This window comes from Protopterus annectens, chromosome 4.part1 (genome assembly GCF_019279795.1).
Source record: "Protopterus annectens isolate FY-2018-M chromosome 4.part1, PAN1.0, whole genome shotgun sequence".
Taxonomy (NCBI): domain Eukaryota; kingdom Metazoa; phylum Chordata; order Ceratodontiformes; family Protopteridae; genus Protopterus; species Protopterus annectens.
Window position 1 is genome coordinate 556,094,187 of NC_056734.1, and position 16,609 is coordinate 556,110,795.

General features: G+C 39.0%; 1 protein-coding gene across 1 annotated transcript in view; it reads left to right on the top strand.

The window, feature by feature from the left end:
* The window catches only part of LOC122800960 (G-protein coupled receptor 55-like), a 529,630-nt gene that overhangs the window by 220,515 nt on the left and 292,506 nt on the right, over window positions 1-16,609 (top strand). The gene's annotated exons all lie outside the window — the stretch shown is intronic.

The window sequence follows — 16,609 nt, forward strand, 5'->3', positions numbered from 1 at the left end:
CTACCACCCTAGAACACCAAAAGGAAAAAACTAAGGGTAATGCTGCTCAATGCCAGAAGTCTCAATCTCAAGATGCACGCACTCGAGGCCCTTCTCAATATGGAGAACATCGATGTCTGTGCTGTGACAGAAACCTGGTTCAAGGCTCCTGAGAGCACCCCAGCACTAACAGGTTTCACCTCATATCATGCGTTCCGGCCCCAAAATCCGGACAACACCAAGAAAGGAGGGGGTGTCCATATTCATAAAGGACACCCACACCTCAAGGTTGGTGGCAACGCACGATGCATCGGAGACCATCCAGGTGCAATTAACCATAGGCAAGACTGCTCTGCAATTTGTAGCATGTTACAGGCCACCCTCTCAAACTCAGGAACCTCACATGGCCTTCCTGAAAACATTGGAGGGATAAATGTATCTCCAAACACCATCATACTAGGTGACTTCAACTACCCTAATATAGACTGGGAACACTACTCAAGCCCGAACACTCTAACCCAAAGATTCCTGGAGTTCATAAACTCAAATGCCATGGAACAACTAGTCACCATCCCCACAAGAGGTGAAAACATACTTGATCTCATCATCACGAACATGGGATCAAAATGTTCAACACCGAAGTATACCCCTCCCTGGTGAGACCAGATCATAAACTAATCTCGCTGGAGGTCCTCATCCCGCCCCACCTGAAACAAAAAGACCACAGTGAAAAACTTCTCAAAAGCCGATTTCACACTTCTAAAAACTAGTGTGGTCTCCTTTAAGGCCCCTGAGCCAGTGGTAAACATTACTCAAACCGCTGAATCACTTACAAATGCCTTCTACCAGCACCTACAGGACTGCATGGATCAGGCAATCCCAAACAAAACTAAGACTCTCTGTACCAAAGGCAAGCGTCCAGTCTGGTGGACCCCAGCCATAAACAAGCTCTACAACAAAAGGAGGAAGCTACTACAAGATAGAGCAAAATCCTTGAAAGGTAAGACACCTTTGATCATTATAAGTAAAAACTAAGAGCTCTCATAAAATCATCAAAGGCAAATTTTGAGAGAAAAATCGCCAAGGACTCTAAAGACAATCATAAGGCCTTCTTTAGCTATGTTAGAAACCTAGGAGGAAACTCCCAGATATGCTCAGAATTAGTTCAAAATGATGTGAAAATTACTGAACCTACACACATTGCTAACATACTGGCTGACAAGTTCAGTGCAAACTTCTCCCCCCTCCCACCCAAAAGGAGAGATATCTATTACAGAGGATTGTAGCCCCCGAAACATCTCCAACGCCCAGGTGAGAACTGCCCTCACTAAGGCAAAAACACAGCATCCATGGGACCGGATGGTGTCCCCGGCTGTGTGCTTCATGAACTCAACGAGGAATTAAACCCACAGTTAGGACAGCTGTTTAATCTTAGCCTCACCTCAGGATACGCACTCCAAGGAGTGGCGCACGGCGACTGTGGTCCCACTTCATAAGGGCGGTGCCTCCACAGACCCTGGAAATTACCGCCCCATTAGCTTGACAAGCCTTATCTGCAAAGCCATGGAGAGGATCATAATGGAACTCATAAATAAAGACATAGGGAACTTGCAGACTTTGGATCCAACCCAGTTTGGCTTTGTCAAAGGCAGATCCTGCCTCTTAAACTTGGTTGACTTTTTCGAGACAGCCACCAAGGCCATTGATGAGGGAAAGGCAGTCCATACAGCCTACCTCGACCTGGCAAAGGCCTTCGACACAATACCCCACTCAGGTATCATCGAAAAACTCATCAGCTTGAATGTAAACCCATACATCACAAGATGGGTTGCAAACTGGCTAAGCGACAGAACCCACAGGGTCAGAGTTGCTGGAGCCATGTCAGACTCAAAGCCTGTCACAAGTGGTGTCCCACAGGGCTCAGTCCTGGGTCCACTCTTGTTCGGCATCTACTTTTCTGAAGTACAAGCAAACACAGGAGGGTTATGGCTGACAAAGTTTGCAGATGACTGCAAACTGGGCCATAGTCGAAAACACATCTGACACAGATATCCTCCAGAAGGGCCTCACAGAAACAGATAACTGGTGCCAGAGCCATGGCCTGAAGTTAAACGCCAAAAATGCATAGTCATACCCTTCGGGAAAAACAAGGTTACCCCTAGCTACCATATAGGTGACAATCCACTGAGCACAGAAAAGTCATCAGGGATCTAGGGACCCAAGTTGACAGTAGTCTTTCATTTGACACTCATGTTGCTAAAGTAGTTAGAAAACCTTCTATATCGCCCACCTGATCATGAAGGGATTCACATCTAGATCAAGGGAGGTCATCGTCCCCTGTACTCATCACTCATTAGACCTATGATTGAGTACAATGCCCGCTCGAATGTATCTGACCAGACACCTGATGCAGCTTGAAAGGCCCCAAAAGTTCCTCACCAAAAGGATAAAGGGTCTCAAAAATATGTCTTATGCTGCCCGACTGAAAGTACTCCAGCTTTATTCAGTCTCATACCGCTTGCTCAGAGGTGACCTGTGCCTGACATATAAGGCCATGTCAAACCCAGATTTGATGAATATGCTTCACCTCAAAAAAACTAGATCCCTCAGAACCACAAGGGCGGGAGACTTAAACCTTGACACGGTTATAAATAGAACGTGCTGGAGGGACAGATTCATCACCCAGAGACTCCCTATGCTGTGGAACAAAATCCCGGTACATGTGAGGCAGAGCACCTCGCTGGCCTTGTTCAAGAGGAATCTTGACCAATGGATGGGAGATCGCAGATATACCCCAGGGATTACTTCAGTGTCACTGCTTGACAGAGGCACAGAAAAATGATAGGCATAGTTTTTATTCAAACTAAAGGGGTGGCGAAAGCCACATAACTATGGGCTAGGCTTATAAATGCCCTTGGGCAGATAGCCTAGTATGAACCTATGAACCTATGAACCTCTCCCTCTACATTTTTCAGAAGACTTATGTTTACAACACCAATACTTGCATGTCTTCGCACATTTTTCTAAATAATATATAAAGCCTTTGATTACTAAAATTTTGACTCCTCTTTGAAATTTTGCAATCTGATAGGCATCTCCAATTACTCCAGGCTGGTTGCATAGCACATTCGCCATATTTAGAACAGGTATATTGTACGACCAGGTTAAACTGTTAAACTAATTTAAAGGCATACCACATATTGCATAGGCTGTTGTCGGTTTTGCAGAAATAAGTTTCAGATATTTGTAGTTTTGGCAAACAGCATTTTCGTCATAGAGTCAGCAAACTACTGTTCAGTGGAGTGTAATTTCGATAGAAAGAAGTAGACCTATATATATATATATATATATATATATATATATATATATATATATATATTTATACAGAGAGAGAGTTAGTTATGATACGAGAAACCTGATCATAATTATTTTTGTACATATGATGTACTACACTACTAGCTGCAGAAGAAAAGTGTAAGAACACAAACTGACAAAATGCTTTGTGGCTTTTAAAGTCATAAAACATTTAGTGCTGTCAAAGAGACAGAAGCCAAAAATTAATGTTGCTTCTGATATAACAATAGCTTTAAAAGATGCCGAACATACATATCAGTCTGCTTTGAGTGTGAGTGAGTGTGTGTGTGTGTGTGTGTGTGTGTGTGTGTGTGTGTGTGTGTGTGTGTGTGTGTGTGTGTGTGTAAGCACATGACTATGTACGCTGGGTGGGGGCAACAAAACATTATTTAAAGCTTTTAAAGTCGTTACCATTTTCCAGTGTTGTTTTCTGGTGGATGCTTTGTATACTCTAGCAAAAGGTGACAGCACAATATTGACAAAAGGTACATAACAAAACTTGTAGTGCATAGATCACCATGATTCTGCTCCAAAACTGGGGAAAAGACAAGCTTGCTAAGCACTTTTCTGATGCTAAGTGTTTTATCAGTTTTCAAAGGCTTTGAAAGCTGGAGAAACAAGCAGTTTGTGTTTCTCTGTTTTTTTTTTTTCTTTAATTGGCAGTATATGGAGCAGATAAAGCTCTATGCACTGCAAAGAATCAAGACTGGGTCACAGTGATCTTAACTAACTTATTGCAGGTTCAAGACATAGATGCTTCACACTTGAAGTGAATTTCTTTTCATCCATGTTTCTCTCTATTCAGAGCCACTCTCCTCCCTGTTTGGACAGTCATGTCTCCCTGTGTCAGGTCTTCCCTCATTCAATCCATCCATCTCTTGGCTGGACATTCTCATCCTCTCCTGCCTTCCCCCTGTCTTTCTTAAATCTTCCTCTACTTACTGTAAACACACTATCATAATAGTTCTAAAATGCTGATTTTCTTCTTTCCTTTTTCAGCATTTTGAGTGTTTAGGTTGCCAAGTAATATAAAAGCATACAAAATCCCTTGAGGTATTTAAAAGTGGATTAGTAGAGCCCAGTGTAGCAGAACACCTTACAGCACATAAATGTCTATAATCACTAACACTAATTTATGCTCTTAACATCTCATCACTTCATGTTTGTTGTTATAATTTTCTGCAGTTTTTTTTTACTAGTCTGTGGTTCTGCAATACACTGCAAAGACTGTGATCATTAACTTACACAGTATTTGCAGCAAAAAAGCACAAGGCATTTAATAACATCTGAAGGTCATTACAAGGCATGATTCAAAAAGTACTTATGCTCAGGGCAAGTGATTTTTTTTTGTACAAGTTGCACACCCATAAACACACAAAAACATATACACACACACATATACATATACATACATACATATATCTATATATATATATATATATATATATATATATATATATATATATATATACATATATATCTATATATATCTATATATCTATATATATATATATATATATATATATATATATATATATATATATATATTTATATGGGCTCCATACACTAGATCGAATTTTCACTAATTCGAAATAGTGTATGGAATGCTCACTGCAGCGAAAGTGCACTTAATCGAAGGTGCACTTACGCAAAGTTCAGTACAACGAACGGGTGTTGTACTGAACTTCCGTTCAGTACTCACAGACCTTAGGGTTAGGGCATGGATCATAGTAAGGGGATAGCCCATAGGGCTATCCCCTTACCATGAACCGTGCCCTAATTCTAAGGTCCGTGATGACTGCAGTGCAGTGAAGGACATAGCAATGTCCTCCACTACAGTGCGATAGTCACAAACCTTAGGGTTAGGGCATGGGTTAGGGTAAGGGGATAGCTTTACTAACTATCCCCTTACCCTAACCCATGCCCTAACCCTAAGGTCTGTGACTATCACACCATAGTAGAGGACACAGGTTTTTTTATGTCTTCCACTGTGCTGCAGTGTTTTCGGTGAAGTGCACTTATGCAAAAGTTCACTTTCGTTAAAGTGAACTTTCTCAGAAGTGAGGCTTCCTATTGCAAGTTCGAAGCAGTGAACTTTTGTTCTTGTAATAGGAACCAATATATATATATATATATATATATATATATATATATATATATATATATATATATATGGTTACCTATCAAAACATCTACTCTTCATAACATCTAAACTCAAAACATCAAAACCATAACATCTAAACTTCAAAACATCTAAAACTCATAACATCGAATCTCAAAACATTGAAAACTAAAAAGCAACTATAAATAACATCCCACACATTATTTGCTACATTTATGTAGGGGGCAAGCCCCCCACACACCCGTAAATTAAATACATCAACTCCAAGGGGGTCTATATTATAACATCAAAGTCTTAAAGCTTTGAATGCTATAATATCAACCCCTATTCAGTGAACGCTTGAAACAGTGAAGCTGCAGAGCACCGAATATTTTCCTAGGGAAAGTACTCGGTGGGCCGTTTCTGTGGCTTCGATATTTCCTCGACTGTGGTGCGAAGGTGATGGACCGGGTTAAGGTAAGTGTACGAACTGACTGAGGTAAGGTGAGTGTGCAATAGTTAGGGACCTTAGGGATAGGGAGCTGGTAAGGTGAGTGTGCGATAGTTAGGGAGCGGGTAAGGTGAGTGTGCACTAGTTAGGGACCTTAGGGTTAGGGAGCAGGTAAGATGATTGTGCGATAGTTAGGGACCTTAGGGTTAGGGAGCTGGTAAGGTGAGTGTGTGTTAGTTAGGGACCTTAGGGTTAGGGTTGGGTTAAGGTAAGTGTATAGCTAGTAGTGTATGTATGGTTTAGTGTAGGGTTCTGTGAAGTGTGTACGTGTGAATTATGTATTTTGGTATGCTTGTGCTGTGTGTGTGTGTGTGTGTGTGAATTCTCGGAACAGCAAAATGTTTCCCTTGGAAAAAATTTGCCGTTCTGAGCATTCGAGTACATCACATTTCGAGATTCCAAGGTCGAGCTTATGGTGTTTGAAATTTTGGAATTTTGATAATGTGATATAGACCCCCTCCAAGGTCGCACTACAGTGGGGTTAGGAAATTAACTTTTTCCCCCACTGTAGTGTGACCTTGGAGTTGGTATATTTAATTTATTCTGTATATATATCCCAGAAGAAAATTTGTGATCACCTATCCAGTCATCCAGACTGGTTTTAATGGTTGCTAGGGAAGTACTTTGTTTGATAGGTAAGGACAGCCTACTCCATAAATGGATAATATGTCAGATTAAGACTCTGTAATGCCATTTTAGTATTGTTGATGTGGTATTATACAATGATCCCCCCCCCCATTAATATTCCAAAATGTTCATGCTGATTGGCCAGTGTGCCAGTTGTAAATCCCACAATATACCAATGTAAAAAAAGTTGCCCTGACTTTTTTCCATTGGTATAAAGTCCTCAAAATATATTTTTTAAACAAATACAAAAAAGAAAAAATGGACCAATGGAGACTTTCTTTTCTCCATTGCTTCCATTTGTAAGCTTTGATGTATTGGGTATGCGTGGGACGCAAGTCCCATACACATGATCAGTACATCAAAACAAGGAAGCAGTGTACCACAACCAGCGGAAGAACAGTAATGTGCCATTATACAAAGACATTATTTAAGAAAAGTAAGTATTTTTTTCTTAAATAATATCATTGTATAATAGCAGTAACCGACTCTGTGGTTGTGGTATACTGAAATTTACCCACGGTTGGCTTTATTTAATTAAACCACACCAACCATGGGTAAATCTTCAATATACCACACCACATCATCGGTTATTGCTTTAATATAATGTAGGTATGTAGAATGGGTGTTTTCTTTATAAATGTTTCTATTTAAGTGAAAGATGTTGAAGGATTTCAAGGAGTGCTACATCATTTATAGCCCAGAATGCAAAGCAGAGGTCACCCTTAAGGAGTTTGTATAACAGTGAATAGAGTGACAGAGATTTTAGTCTATCAGGGTAGCTAAGGGTTCTGAGACCTGAGATGTTTTTGGTGAGAAACCACTGAGGTCTCTCAAGCTGCTTAATGAGATAAAAGGCAAAGGGTGTGTTATATTCAGTGTTGGGCCTAATAAAAGATGAATAATGCAGACATTAAGTTCTTTGGACCTTGATAAGATACCATGAAGGATACATTGTGCAAAGCAGAAGGATTTTATAACCACTATATACTGAAAGAGTCAAAGACAGGACAATTTTGCAGATCCTGCTAGCTATTAAAGGTTTGTTATCAGTGTGTGTTGGGTGAGTTGAAGTAACACAGATGTCACTAAGAACATTTGCTGGATGTTTTTATTCAAGTATTCACACAGTTATTAACTCTGAATCCTGAGCAGAATCCTAAGTACTAAAATATAAACAATGGGAGAGCACTGCACACCCCCTACTATAATACCTTCCCTGGTAAGGTCAGACCACAAAATTGTCTCCTTTAATGTAAAAATAAAACCTGGACCCCCAGCTAAATCTGGAATATTCAAGAACTATTCTAAGGCTAACCTCCTGCTATTAAATGAGATATGGCAAAATTGTAAGCCCCCATAAACCGTGAGAACACTTCTGCCTATGAAAAACTGTTCACAAAAACCTGTGCAAGCATGTTAATAGCTGCATAGAGGCAGCTGTACTCACCTGGAAAAAGTACAGAACTAACTCAAAAAACAAGCCACCCTGGTGGAATCACAAAATCAATAGGCTGTATAACAGGATGAAGAAAATCATGACAAAAATTAGGAGGTGCAGCACCCAGCAGGATAAAAGCACTCTCATCAAACTACACTAACAACTTAGGGGACAAATAAAGGCTCCCAAAGCCAAATTTGAGGTAAATTTGGCCTCCTAGGCCAAGTACAACCACAAAACATTCTGTAGCTATGTCCGCAACCTCAAAGACAATGCACAATTGTGTGCAGAGGTCATTGTAAATGGAACCACCTATACTAAGCCAGAAGATATAGCAAACCTCCTGGCTGATAAATTCAGCTCCAACTTTACCCCTCTCTCCCCCTCAACCTTCCCTCAGGAAATATTATCGAATATATCTCCCCCTACTATCACTAGGGAACAGGTCCTTAATGCTCTGTCTAAGACCAAGAACACTGCTTCAATGATCCCAGACAATATTTCAAGATGCCTTCTAAGTAGCATGAAACATGATCTATCAGGGCCTCTGGAATTACTGTTTAATTGTAACCTCCAAACAGGCTTCATGCTTCATGAATGGAGAAAGGCATCAGTCATCCCTATGCACAAAGGTGGGCCATCTACATTCCATGGAAACTACAGACCCATAAGTCTCACCGGTCTTATATGTAAAGCCATGGAAAGAATTATCATGGAGATTATCAATAGACATATAGTAAACCTCCAGACACTGCACCCAACCCAGTTTGGTTTCTTCAAGGGCAGATCATACCTACTCAACCTGGTGGACGTCTTTGAGAAGGTCACCAAAGCAATGGATTTGATGAGGGCAAAATCGTTCACACTGCCTACCTTGACCTGGCCAAAGCATTTGACACAATACTCCACTTGGGCATTGTTGTCAAACTCAGGAGGTTAGGTACAAACCCATATGTCACCTGGTGGATAGCCAGCTGGCTCCTAGACAGGACCCAGGAAGTTAGAACTGGGGAGTACACCTCTACAAAGAGGCCACTCACAAGTGGAGTCCCTCCTTGGGCTACTCGTTTTTTGGCATTTACTTCTCAGAAGTCAAGGCCAATGTCAGTGGTCTCTGGCTGACTAAATTTGCAGATGCTTGCAAATTAGGATCTGTCATTAAATCTCACACTGACACAAATGTTCTCCAGAAGGGGCTGGCACAGACAAACAACTGGTGTCAGAGCCATGGACTAAAACTAAATGCCAATAAATGCATAACAGTATCCTTTGGGAAGTCATCCATCCTGGTAACTATCATATTGACAACAGACCCCATAGAATTGACCCAGTAGTCAGGGGCTTAGGGACACACATAGATAGTAATCTAGCCTTGGACCATCACGTGTCTACATTGGTGAGGAAATCATTCAATGTTGTGCAACTTATAAACAAAGGTATGGCATTTAAGTCCAAGGAAGTCATTGTTCCACTTTATTTGGCATTCATTAGACCTATCATTGAGTACAATGCCCCTTTTGGTATGTACCTAACAAGGCATATCCAGTAACTGGAATGTATACAGAGGTTCCTCACTAAAAGAATAGAGGGCATAATTAAAATGTCCTATGCAGACTCCCTTAAGGGCCTATGCCTGTATTCCATCTCCTACAGGCTTTTGAGGGGACATCTATGCCTGGCATACAGGACATTGTCAGACCCCACTCTGATGGACCTCCAGCATATCCACAAAACAAACAGTACCAAAATTACCCATTTTAAAGATGTAAACCTTGGTTGTGGTATAAATAGGACCTGCCAGAGAGATAGGTATGTATCCCAGAGACTACCCCCTGTCTATGGAACAGGCTTCCCATTCATGTGAAGCAGAGTTCTTCCCTAACCCAGTTCAAGTGCAACTTGGACAATTGGATGAGAAACCAGAAATGCATCCCTGGTTTGGTAACTATATCTGTAATGGACCCAGGTAACCTGTAAATGGTTCATCTCACAGGCCTATGCTTACACTTATCAAGGGTATCAGAACTCATCAGAGATTTGAGATGCATGTCTAGGCTTAAAAAGGCCCTTGTGGTTGTTAGCCTAGTAAACACCTATGAACTGAATATGCAGGCACTGGAACACCAAAACACTAACTAGCAGTTCAGTAATAATCCCAAAACAGTTTCAGTATTAAAAATGTCAATAAAGAGCCTGTGCGAAGTAAACGCTCCCAAAGAACAAGCCAAAAACAATGATAATAAACCAATAAGCAACAGTGGGAGCGAACCACAGTAGATGTATAACAAGTTCATCAAATGGCCTCAAAACTTCAGTAGTCAAAATAATACGATGTAATCCAAAAACAAAAGACTCATTCAGCTCAAGGACCAACTTTAATAGTAGAAATACAGGTTAGCGCTTTCACCATACGGCTTCTTCAGACCTTTACTTGTGGCCTTCCTACTGGGCTCCCACTAAATGTATGGCCATATACATCACTGGATTGATCCGAAAAATAGGGGGCTGCACATCCTACTCTCAATTCATCAGCACTATCTATCCCCTTTAATATATCTCTGGTTCTATAACCACGTGTCTTAATCCTTTCACATAAATCACCTAACTCATTTTTGTAACCTAGGTCAGTTGGATTATACCTAGAAGCACGCATTGCCTGTTTATCCAGGTCTCAATGGTATGGTTTCAGTAAAGCCATTTCTCAGATCGAGGAGATTAAAGACATAATTCTGAGAGAGATATATATTTTTGATCAATTGTGCTTTTGATAAATGAAATATTAAATATATTGATATGTTTTATATATATATTTTATATATCTTTTATTTCTTATATTTACTCATCAGGTATAGGAATTTGTATATGTCTTTATATACTGATTTATTTATTTAATTAAATATCATATATTATTAATACACTGATACTATGATAATTATTTATGTATGTCTTTTTTATATATAGATTTGTAAATGTGAAGTTTTAGATTGAATGTCATTTATTTTTTATATACTTATTTTATATAGCTATTTTTAAGAGCTCTAGCACTTTAATGGATACTTGTTTCCCGCCACTACTTGTATTTAAACTCAGCTGAATTAATTAGAGTGTAAAGGTCTGAAGAAGCCGTATGGTGAAAGCGCTAACCTGTATTTCTACTATTAAAGTTGGTCCTCGAGCTGAATGAGTCTTTCGTTTTTGGATTACATCGTATTATTTTGACTACTGAAGTTTTGAGGCCATTTGATGAACTTGTTATACATCTACTGTGGTTCGCTCCCACTGTTGCTTATTGGTTTATTATCATTGTTTCAGTATTAGTTTCTATACTCTTATGCTCAAAATCCAGTATAGTCTTTCATTTCTAATAAAACATTCAGTTGATCTAAAACATAAATTACCAGAATAATGCAACTTGAAGCTGGAAAACACATCAAATTATTGAGGAGATGTAAATTAGAAAACATGTCAAATAATAATAAGAGATATTACCATACATTCTAAAATAAATAAATGAAAGAATGCATATTATGAAAATAATGTTTTGCAGGAAAATATTCTCACTCTAAGGTCAAACTGAAGGAAAAGTAAATACTTGATTTTACTGGAAAACTAAATATTTCCCATTTTCCAAATCTATACTATTCAAACTCACCACACACAATGGGTCTGAGATTTTGCCCCACAAAATTGAAAAACATCAAAATATATTTAGTTCTCTTTGCTTTCACATTGGCAGTCACATGTAAATAATGTCAACAATGCATTTTGGTGTAGCCTCTAACACTTGAAATGATTTTCTTCCACTTACAACAGCATACTGCTGCATATTGTAGAAAAATCCTCTTAATAATGTTTGGGAATTCAGTGTTTGAGGTTGGGATTTGTAATTACTTTAAGATATTAGTTTTATTTTTCTACCATTCGAGTTTTTCTCAGTAGGTGTTTCCAGACTTAAACTTCTACCATGAGCCCATTTGGACTATATAATCAGATAACACTTTCTGACTGGCCAGCTCTGTGACACAGATGACTAGAATTCAGACAATAACACAGACAGCCCAAATTCTGTTAGATGTCCATGAACGTTTGATGCAAGCCTGGAAGGAATGGGAGTGAGCTGTTAAAGTTAGATGCCCCCTCCTGGCAGATGGAGTAAGTTACAATCTATGTAGGATTTGGAGTTTCACTTGGTAAAGGCCTATTACAACCTTCTAATGCATATAGATTTGCGAGAGTAAGTCTGGCCTAGGGGTAGGTGCAGTGAAGTCACATATCCTGAATATCCATAGGCATGCTGATGTGAGTGGCTGGGTTAACAGGCATGCTCACAACACCAGCTGGGCAAGACAGGGAAAAGGCTGCTGGAGTAAGAAAAACTCCTAAAGTCCTATATGAAGATAGCTGTTGCTTTTGACTGTCTTCTCACCCTACTAGCATTTTCTATTGTCAAACAGAAAGGAAGAATACATAGGCCAGTTGTGAACATGGATTAATAGTTAGAGAACTACATGACAAATTTTTAAACTTTGCCTTAACTTGTACAAATTCTAGTAATAGACAGAAGTACCACATATCAACAATTTCCAAATATAACCTTTTCCCTGTTTTACTAAGCCATATTGCACTTTGTAAGTTTTAAAGCAAGGATTCAATACTGAAGTAGTGCAGGCGTTTTGGAAATGTGAATAAATGGCATAAAAATGATCATCACCATCATTATCCCACAAATAACTGATATGAATGATAACAGGATCACTACAAACACAAAGAACTGAAATGAATGATAACAGGATCACTACAAACACAAATTATTCATAAAGTGAACATTATAGAAAAGAATGAATTAAGGTTTGAAATAGGATGTGTGCATTCATTTCAACGATCTGTGATTTTTGAGGTTGCTTAGATGGTCAAGATCATAGCTCTCAACCTCTAAGCACAAGAAATCTGGACAAAGCCAAAAATAATGGGAGGACAACGATCCAAAAATAGGGACAAATTTTAAATATTGCTCTTAGAGCCATAAAAAGATGGTAGAATAAAAGGATTTATATTAGAATACATTTTCTGAAGGGTATGAAGGATATGAAGTCGAAACTCAAATGACTGTAATCTTTTATTGACTTCAATCCTCAATGATTTGCCACAAAACCATAAATTTTATGAAGAATAGACCACAAATATGAGGCAAAAATCTGAACATTTTGGGAAAATCTAGACAGTTGAGAGGTATGGTCAGGACAATAAGCAATATGAGTAAACTGCAAAGTAAAAAACAAACATATATAACTTATTTTGGAATGGAACAGTAACACAGCTGTTAGCATTCCTGTCTCACATTGCTTGATTGTCCAGTTTGATTCTCAGCTAATGTGTCTTCATTGTGGATTCTGTATGTCCTCCATGAATCAACGTGTGTTTTACCAGGTACATCAGTTTCCTCATGTATCACAAATGCATGTTGTAGGTGAGCTGTCAGTCCTTCATATAACTGGAAGCTCTGCATGCCTTGCAGAGTGAGTTTTGCATTTCCTTCAATGGCCTGGGACCCTGTCCAGAATTCGTTCCTCTGCCCTGTGTCTATTGCATTCCAGGATGCACTCTGGATTCCCTGCAGTCCTGAGCTGGATTAAGCGAGTAATTAAAGAATGAATGAGAGATAGTATTTCATGACTCGCTTAAGCAACTCAGAGCTGAGTTGGCCTAGTGGTGTGTTGTTCTAACTGTAGTTCAGAGGGTTCTGGGTTCAAACCTTGGCTGACACAATAAACTTGAACTGAACAGATGAAGTATCAGCAAAACCAGCTATCAGGGATCTGTCAGTCATTGATAACTGGTGGTTTGAACATGAAATAAAAAAATTTTAGAGAAAGAAAGTTTTGACAAGTTACTGAGAGAAAATATGCTATATGATCTGGACTACCATTTACAGAGACGCATGATGTGTTAAAAGACATGAGTCTTTGAGGTGGAATAACCTACTTTACCCAAAGTCAGTTCTTGGTATTTGCTACTTGTTACTTCCTACTTGTTTTTTTTCCCCACATTCTTCATTTTGCTGTGCTTCTCTGTACTTTGCTATGCAATGTACAGTTAAGTAAAATAGGCTGACTGATTGTTTTTTTAAATATATATATCGTGTGTATTATCCATTTCAGTCAAATCAGGATAAACTGCAAATGAGGCTGTCTGAGATGTAGAGGTGATCAGAGCAGACATTCTGTATGCTCTCACTCTACATTCCATCGATGCATATTTACTGAATAAATTAGATTATTAAAATTTTGTTTAGCAACAGATTCTGTTAAACTGAAAATCACAGAAAGACCTCATAATAACTGTTTATAAATGACAAGAAGAAATGATAGGATGTATCAGGAGTTTGCATAAACAAAGTTATAGTACCTGTTTTTTCTGCCAGTTCTTTCATTTAGGGAGCTACAGCCCTGACTATGATCCAGGTAACCTGCCTGAAGATACCTGATGAGATGACATTGGTGAGACAGAAATGATGAGACTATGTCTGGTTACTTCTTCCAGGGGAGGGGTATATGTGCTTGTCCAGGGTACACGCTCTGCACTGGAGTATCCAGTGGAGACCTGAGGAACTTGCTAAAAGAGGTGAGGTCAAAGGGTGTTGCGTCACTCTTGAAAGTGGGTAACATTTCTCCCTCTGGTTCACTGCACATCTGGCCATGGAGTTAGATGTCTACAGGGCATATGTGAGTGCAACATATGGCCATGAGAGGAACCCCCCCCACTCCTCAACTCAGATGACAGTCCTATACTCCCCTCATGGTTCATCCTCACTCCTATCAGAATAAATTTACCATAGCAATCTTATCCTTTTGGTAAAGAATGAGTCAAACAGAGTGTGCAGTAAAGAGTGTAGAATCATTTTACCTATATTATCCATCTGTTTTTGAAGGAAAGGCAAACATCTAATATAATTATCAAAGCTGTAGACTCTGTGAAGGATTTACTAGTACTGTCAAAGTGGACAGCAAAGAAAACCAGAATTCTCACCAAGGAATTCTCCATTTTTATCATTAACTGTTGTTAAACTCCTAAAGAGCAAGATAAAGCATCCATCTCCAAGACAGAAGAGGCATGAAGTTATTCTGTTTGAGTGAAATTCTCTTTTATGTGAGTATAATAAAACCACTTGTTATCAGGATCAAAGGAATAAGCAATAGTAACTTGAAATGAGATGCCTAACTGCCAATCATTTCATAAAGTCTTGTGGTGCAGGGTGATTGCTAAAGGACAACACCTTAAACTCACAGCATTCATTCTGAAACAAAAACACAATTAATTATTTTGAAATGAAAATAGTTGAACAGTCTAATATGAGGTTTACAAATCAAAATAAAGCAAAATTATATTCACTGTGTAAAAGTTACAAGCCACTCCTCCTGTCAGATGCTTATAATTTCTTGCTTTAATTAATTTCTTTATTTTTTATAATTAAATTGTGGGACTCAGGTCTCCTGTTTTCATGTATCTAAAACAAATCAAGAGAGCCTTGGCATATTTAACTGGAAGCAGAAAGCTATCCCAATCTCCTATAGATGGAAGATAGTACCTTATGAAGTATACCCTGGTAGTCCACAAGCCGAAATGGATAATGTTGTGGCAACCAGTGGTGGAGCTTGTGGAATTCTGGATTGTTTCTTTCACCATTGTTAGGCATAGTGATTAGGATGTCACAGCTCTCAAAGATTCAACCTGACAACAGACATTTCAAGTACACCGTCAACTCTTTGTCAACAGCAAATTTCTCAGTGACTGTCACAGATCAAGGTCAGCACACAGTATGGCATACTAACATGGGAAGACTTATGACAAAGCCAAAGATTCTTGTAAGTGATACAGCTGCTGGGGCCTTCTTAGATAATTGAAAATAAGGATATCTCCATCTTTCTAACATCCCTATGAGGTATGAATAGTATGCGTTTATTAATCAGAAGTGCCTCTTTTCAGGAGTACTACAGCAGCTTTGTTATATTGTTATGACATGCTTGCAGCTACAGAGTGTTATGAAATTCATTTCCACAGGATCAGGACTAATTCCAGGTTTTAACCTTAGCCCCATGTTTTAATACCAAGCCATCTGCTGCTCTGATTTGAGTGGAACAGTTACTATGAAGACACATTCATAGATCTACAAGTCAAAATTCATACAAGGAATTTATGACAGCTAGTTGTCTCCAAGAGTGTGTCTTGATTAAATTATTTTACAAAACCCTGAATTAAACGGAATTAAAGTAAAATGCCCACCTATGAACCTATACGATTGGATGGAAGAAAGGAAATTCATCCTGGAGATCACGTCAGTCGCCCTGCTAGACAGAGGTCCAGGGAAGTAAACAGTGTGGGAAGAAATAGCCAGGGAATTGTTATGGCTAGGCTTGTATAGGCCCTAGGGCTGATAGCCTAGTACCAACCTATGAACTGTAGTATTCAGAGACTATTGACTATTTCATAGTAAAGGGCAGTTTACTAATCAATTATTTAACTTAAATGACTTAAATATTCTATGTCTTTCACAGGCGGTAGTAGTAGTTAGTGATAGTAGTAGCAGTGGTAGTAGTGGTAG